Source organism: Hemibagrus wyckioides, linkage group LG19, assembly GCF_019097595.1.
Source record: "Hemibagrus wyckioides isolate EC202008001 linkage group LG19, SWU_Hwy_1.0, whole genome shotgun sequence".
Taxonomy (NCBI): Eukaryota; Metazoa; Chordata; class Actinopteri; order Siluriformes; family Bagridae; genus Hemibagrus; species Hemibagrus wyckioides.
Genome location: NC_080728.1, coordinates 24,269,206 through 24,276,305, shown reverse-complemented (window position 1 = coordinate 24,276,305; position 7,100 = coordinate 24,269,206). Strand labels below are relative to the sequence as shown.

At 38.8% G+C, this 7,100-nt stretch overlaps 1 pseudogene; it reads right to left on the bottom strand.

Moving 5' to 3' along the window:
- Positions 1-22, bottom strand: part of LOC131369938 (antigen WC1.1-like) — an 11,526-nt pseudogene extending 11,504 nt beyond the window's left edge.
- Positions 23-7,100: the final 7,078 nt, after the last annotated feature.

Here is a 7,100-nt window from a genome sequence, read left to right as displayed (position 1 = left end):
TAAAAGTCAGACAGATTTCCATCTCCCTCCTCACTGTACACGATGTGTTCACCTCCACTCACCCAGAGAGACTGAGAGAAGTGTATCTCCTCACTCAGCCCCTACAGAGAGACAGACAGAGAGAGAGAGACAGCCAATCACACTCACTGTTACCTTATTAGAAAGATGAGAGGAAATCATCACACAGCCTCAATAACAAATCAGACGAGGCATCTTTCACTTTCACCATATATATCAAAATAACGTCAGTGCTGATGAACAGAGCACCGCCTCCCGTCTCTGAGGTGTGTGACTGATGAACAGAGCTCCGCCTCCTGTCTCTGAGGTGTGTGACTGATGAACAGAGCTCCGCCTCCTGTCTCTGAGTGTGTGACTGATGAACAGAGCTCGCCTCCTGTCTCTGAGGTGTGTGAGTGATGAACAGAGCTCCGCCTCCTGTCTCTGAGGTGTGTGACTGATGAGAGTCGATCACATCACACACTGATTTCAGAGAGAGGAAACACTTTCGGCTGTCGTACAGCATTAATGCCTGACAGCTGCACAGAGCAGATACACACACTGATAAACCACACTGTAACTACATCAGCTAAACATCCCTTCTACACACACACACACACACACACACACACACAGACACACACACATACCAGATATGAATCAATACAACATTATAACATGATTTAATCCATTGTTAGACTTTTTCTAAACTGATGTTTATAAATGTTTTCACTAATAATTTTAATTTTTGACATTTTACAAATTCTGACTATATTCAAGATTTTTACCATTTCACTTGTAATTAGATATTTATTATTAAATACACACATTTACTCTGGTTTTCAGGATTATAAACAATAATAATTGTAAAAATTGATTATTATTGTTGATTAAGAACATTAAAACTTTCCATCCACTAGATGGCAGTAAAGCATTTCCAAAGTGAGATTTCTGTTTCATGAAATGTGTTTATTCTCTTAACTGACCTGCTGAGGGCGCTGTTAGGATGCTGCTGGATTATTATTATTATTATTATTATTATTATTATTATTATTATTACTGATAAACTGCTAAATATAACAATTATGAGAAATTATTAGAAGTGATAAAATACACAAACAAGAAATCCACAAGAAAAAGCCCATAAAATATAAAGCCATAAATAAAAACACAAACACACTGTGGCATTAGTGCACCAGTCATTGTGAATGTAAACACAGAGAGCGCCCCTATCTTCTTCCAGGAGTCCCTTGTTCGGTCGTCATGGTGATCTGAGTGACTGATAACTCAATATCCGTGTCGGGATCATAATAAAAATAAGCTCAATAAAATATCCTCCATTTTGTGTGCAGGTGACCGTACATTATCAGGAAGATGCAGACAGAGAGGGTTTGTTCAGGTTGCTCCTTATCCTGGTCTGTATCCTAGAACATCAGCCTCTCTCTTGTTTCCCTCTCCCTACACCGCCTTCTCCGCCTCCCTGCCGGGCGTGGTGATCCACGGAGCTGTCGGTGCTCTGATTAACTCAGCAGGAATGATATCAGAGTCTTGGGAAGTGACTTTCTCACAGTTTGTTCCCATTTTTATAAGTTCCTGACCGCTGATATGGTCACATAAACTTTACAGCTGTTCTTCTTCTTCTGGTTTCATGGAGGGTTTCGAACCAACTTCATAGCTTCATACCGCCACCTACTGTGATGGAGAGTTCTGTTCTGTTGTTTAAATGGCGGTTGGTAAGCCAGCTTTAAGGTGTAAATTCCGCCACCTACTGGATTGGAGTATGGAGCACAACTTCTGTGATGGAGTGTGAAGAGAATGAATTCTATATTTCTCACCTAATCCCTTTATCCTATATTTTAATCCACTGATCCTAATAAATATCATGATTGCATTCATTTGTTTTCAGCTTCTCTCTCTGTAAACACCTTAAGGTTTCTAATTTAACCTCATCACCTCAGTGTTTTCTTTCAGGAAGAGCTCCAAATAGAACTGCTTAAGGAACCGTGAACGATCCAAAACCATTGGGAACTTGGTGAAAAACTCATTTCAAAGCGTGACAGGAAGTATGGAGCAGAATTTCTGCAAAGAATTTTTGGAATATGACAGCAGGCCTGACTACACCATTATTCAAATCTAGTAGATTAAAGACTCATTGGCTTGTTCCTGTGAGAATACTCCTTAGAGGTTCTGTGTAGAACCCTACAAGAGAGTCTTTAACCAAGGAGAATCCTTACAGGAAGTAAAAATCCCTCGTACCCAAAGAACTACTTTGGGAACACCTTATATGAACCAATATGAGAAAGTCTTTCCTCATTAGAGAGGGTCCTCCTTCAGGAAGTAAAGAATTCTTATGAAAGGTACAGTGAGTGGGTGAGAGAGAGACACAGAGAGAGAGAGAGAGAGAGAGACACAGAGAGAGAGAGACACAGAGAGAGAGAGGTCTGAATGAATTGGAGGATGAAGTACAAGGCAAGATCAAGTGTCAGAACTCCCTCTGTGATTTCCACCCTGATGAAAACAATGTAGTCATAAACACAGTGAGATGTGATTTCTGATTTTAAACACTTAATAAACCTCTCTCTCTCTCTCTCTCTCTCTCTCACACACACACACACACACACACACACACTGTACTTTTCAGTACCACTCATTCGAGCATTCAGTGTTTCCTCTGAGTTCATTCCTACATACTGCTGCTTATACGTCAGTATTTTCATTTATATTTCTGGCGTTTGGCAGACGCCGATATCCAAATGAATTTATCTCATTTTATGCAACTGAGCACCTGGGGGCCTTGTTCAGGGCCCAGCAGTGGCAGCTTGGTGGACCTGGGATTCACAACTCACAGCCTTTCGATCAGCAGTGCAACACCTTAACCACTAAAGCTACTGTTTACTTTTCTGGGTGGGGCAACTGCACAAGGCGGAGTCACATGTCCCCCACCCCAACAAGTAACCTTCTTCTACCAAGACTTCAGAATCTAATGAGGACAAATAAACCATGATAGAGAGCAGGTTATTTCTTTCAGGTTATAATTTTCATGCTACATAATGCTTTCTACAAATCACCAGAACCTCAAAGAATTTGACTGATGCCTTGTACAAGAAACTAAAGGCATGAAAAAGAAAAAATAAACACTTTAACATATGACAAAAAACTGTGGCATCTACAGAAACAGTGTTTTCAAAAATGTTCGATCCACAAAAGACATTATGAAGATATCTGCATGAACACAAGACCCCTTTAAATAAATATTCGTCTACAAAACCTGCAACTCGAACAATGTATAATTTCAAAAGACTCAGTACATCAGTTCCTCTGTTTTCAGTCAGTGTGCAACTGTTATTCCAAAGGCACTAATCTGCACATGCCTAGTCTTTTGACTAAAATATAATTTAGTTTTAATCATAATCTAAAATACTTTCATAAGATTTTAGTTGATGATTTTAGATTTTAGTCAAAATAAAATAAACTGTAGAGGGTAATGCATTTTTTAAAAGTTTCCCTTCTGAAGCTATAATTTCACCTAGATGAAATGAGACATCTATTAACCTGTAATGAAATTGTATTGAGGTTTTAAAGTACAATAAACAGTTTTCACATTTTTCTAATATACAGAATTCTTTATTTAGTTGGCCTTACTTTATCATCAAAGAGCATCACAATAACAATAATAATGAACAGTAGACCCGCTCTCCCTGAATAAGATTCACAACAAATTTCAAATGACATTCTTAAGAAATCAGTACCTATTGGACACTACAGTACTCGTCCTATCGCTAACTCTCTCTAGCATCTGGATACTCACCTCTAAAGCTAAAATCTTCTCTGTCAGAGAGCGAACTAAAATACACTTATCACAAGTAAAATTAATGCTAATGACGGAGGAAGAATTACTAAACCTCCTGCAGTTCATACACTGTACAAGCTGAATGTTTTAGATATTACACAAGATCCTGTAACATATCTAGCTGTAACAATCTAACCTAACTAGGAGGTCATAATGTAAACATTTCAGAGGAATTCTCTAATATACTGAATTGTACAATGAATATAAAGGCCTCTTTGTTTTATTAAAATAGTTTTTATTTTAGAAATTGCAAAAAAAAGTTATTATTATACATTTCTAAAAATTATACAGAGTAAAACTGCTGAAAGTGAAATTCCTGGTAGAAAAGGCTTCTTCTTAACTGCTCAATATTACAAGGTGGATGTGAACACAGCACAGCAGAACACATAAGGCAATAATATTGTGCAAAATGAATAAATTTCAGTTAAACAAGAATGTGAACATCACTGTTTTGTTTCAAAAGGTTTCAGCTGAGATTAAAGTCATTTAGACTATAATGAATAATCACTGAGATTATTGAGGTGAGATGTGAGTGATATTTAAGCTGAGTGATAATATTTATAGGACTGATAGTGTAATGAAAGAAGAGCACAGCTGGTTAAGAACCAATAGGTGTGAATTAACTCTCTCTAATCTTTTTGCTAAGACGGAGAACAAGGAATGTGACGGTGTTCTGTGTTGTAGTCCATGGTTGGTCATGTTTGTAGGCCACAGTGCATTCTGGGTATATTGTAGTTGGACACAGTTTCAGGTGTTGAAGTGACACACTTGGAAGATGACAGAAAGAGGATTAAAGTTGTTTTATATAGCTGATATTTATATTATCAGAAATAATATAATCATGCTTTCACTGTACTGCTTGTGCATTTACATACATTAACCACATAACCAAGAAGACACTCACTTTGTCTCTCCTACATCCTGTTCCATAGTGATGACATCATCATTATCTTCCATCTAATGAACAGATAAAGAAATACAGTGGACAATTTTCCTATAACTGGATGACCCAAAATGTTTTATTCTTTTATTTATACCACAGAAAGTTGGTACTGATTACCAAATAGTGAGATTTTAGTCAATTCCTGTTATCACTTATATCAGTAATAAACAGCCAGGATGTGATTGTGTCTTAACTCCTAAGGCTTTAGTGGACAGATGGATGGCTCTTAACTCCACCTGATTGTTGTGTAGCTCTGTGACACCACACCATGAGAGAGGCATCTGTGATGATTAATTCCACTGATGGCTACTGCTCCACAGTGGACACCTTTTCATAGGTAAGTGTCATCATGTAGCATCGTTTCAGGTAACACCACAGAGGATGCAATAAAGAATCAGAGTTACTAAATAATCAGAAACCTTATATCTATCTACCTGTAGACCTTCGATTTGACCATCGATCTGGTCAAAATTAAGCAAGACTGAGTTGGATTGGAGTAAAAAATTGCTATCACTCTACTGATGTGGTTATATTCTCCAACAAACTCACAAACCCACAAATACTGTGCTTCTGTGGTGATTTACTGCTAGTTAATTTGGTTAAAAGGTTAATTTCTTTCCTTCTGTTGAGAAATATGCTAATTCTCTATAGTGAACTTCTATATTCATGCAATCTGGAAAGTTACCAGTTCAGTTAAATGACAATTATGTTCTAACATTTGAGTGATATGTTTTATGGTGCATCATTATACTCAGAGGTGGACAAAGTACACAACTTCCTTACTTGAGTGAAAGTACAGATATTACTGGTCAAACATTACTCCATTACAAGTAAAAGTTGTAAAGACAGATTTCTACTTTTTTCTACTAGTTCTTGTGAGCCTACATTTTCTAGAGTGTAACAGAACTATGACTCAAAACTTGAAGCAGCCTTGGTTTCAATACAGAATGCTTAGCCCTAAGTTAGATACAGCAGAACAGTGGTGCTAACAAAGGGAGATGAATGCAAAGTCCAGATAAGCTTTATAGGGCTGGAGTTGACAGCAAACAGGATCATATTCCTCAGGCAGCACCAACAGCTTGACAAATGGCCATAAAGTGTAATAAAATCACTGGGTCAGTGGTCCCTGTATATTAGCACACTGAGTATGTTGCTCTGCCTCTATGCCCAATTAGCAGAATTATCTCCCCAACCTCCCCTTCTGGGAATGTCACTTCACCACTCTGCTCCACTGAGGACATTTTTCCATCACCCAGCTTGGCTGGAGTTGATGCTCCACCACCCTCTTCTGGTCTTGACTTTTAGAGGCTTCCCCTCTACCTCATTTTGGTTGGTGCTCCCCCCTCTGGCCTCATAGTGGGTGTCACTCACCTCTGCGGCACTGGTAGGGATGTCAATCTGCGAAGGGTCCAGGTTATCTACTTATCTCAGCTTTCATTCACCATGTTTTTACCCTCTACAGGTTTTCCCACTTCATCCCATTGTTACACACTCTCCACTGGCTTCCTGTAGATGCCTGCATCAGATTTACTGAGACTTGCTTAAAAATAAAAAATCCCTTCTACCTTAGCACACTCTTCCCAAACCCATTCTGAACCAATTCTCTCCTATCCTCTGTTGCTGCTTGAATTGAACCACCATCTCTTAGGGTACAAGGAAGACATGTATCAAGGTTCTTTTTTGCCCTGGCACCAATTGAACTTTATCCATTAATCTGGATTCACTGGATGTGTTTAAATAAAGACTAAATCCCTATTTCTTCACTAAGTTCCAAAATGGCAGTGCAGCAGTAGCCACAGCAGCCACTCCAGTTCCAGAATGGTGCTATAGTACATGGACACCAGAGGAAGTGGTGTTCATGTATATGCCAAAGACTCATATAGTACGTAAATCTTGCAACATTCAACCTGTATGATGTTGTGCTGGAGAAGCTTTACAATCTTGGATTGCTGCGGAGACCAGGCAGAGCCAGTCCTCAGCATTGCCTGATGCTGGTGACCAGGATAACAGACATAATAAGCAGTGCATGAACTTTTTATTTAACATGGGATTAGCACCACACTTTTCATTGTTGGAGTGTACATTTCCCACCAGCTCTAATGCTACAGAAGCTCTATGTGAACTCTATGGGGGTATTAGTGAGCTCCAGAATGCTCAACCCGATGGACTGTTTATTATCACTGGAGATTTCAAGCATGCACATCTCAAATCAGTGCTCCCTAAATTCCATCAGCATGTAGACTTTGCAAAGAGAGGGGTGAACGTGCTGGATCTTGTTTATACAAACATCCCCATGAGTATTATGCAGAG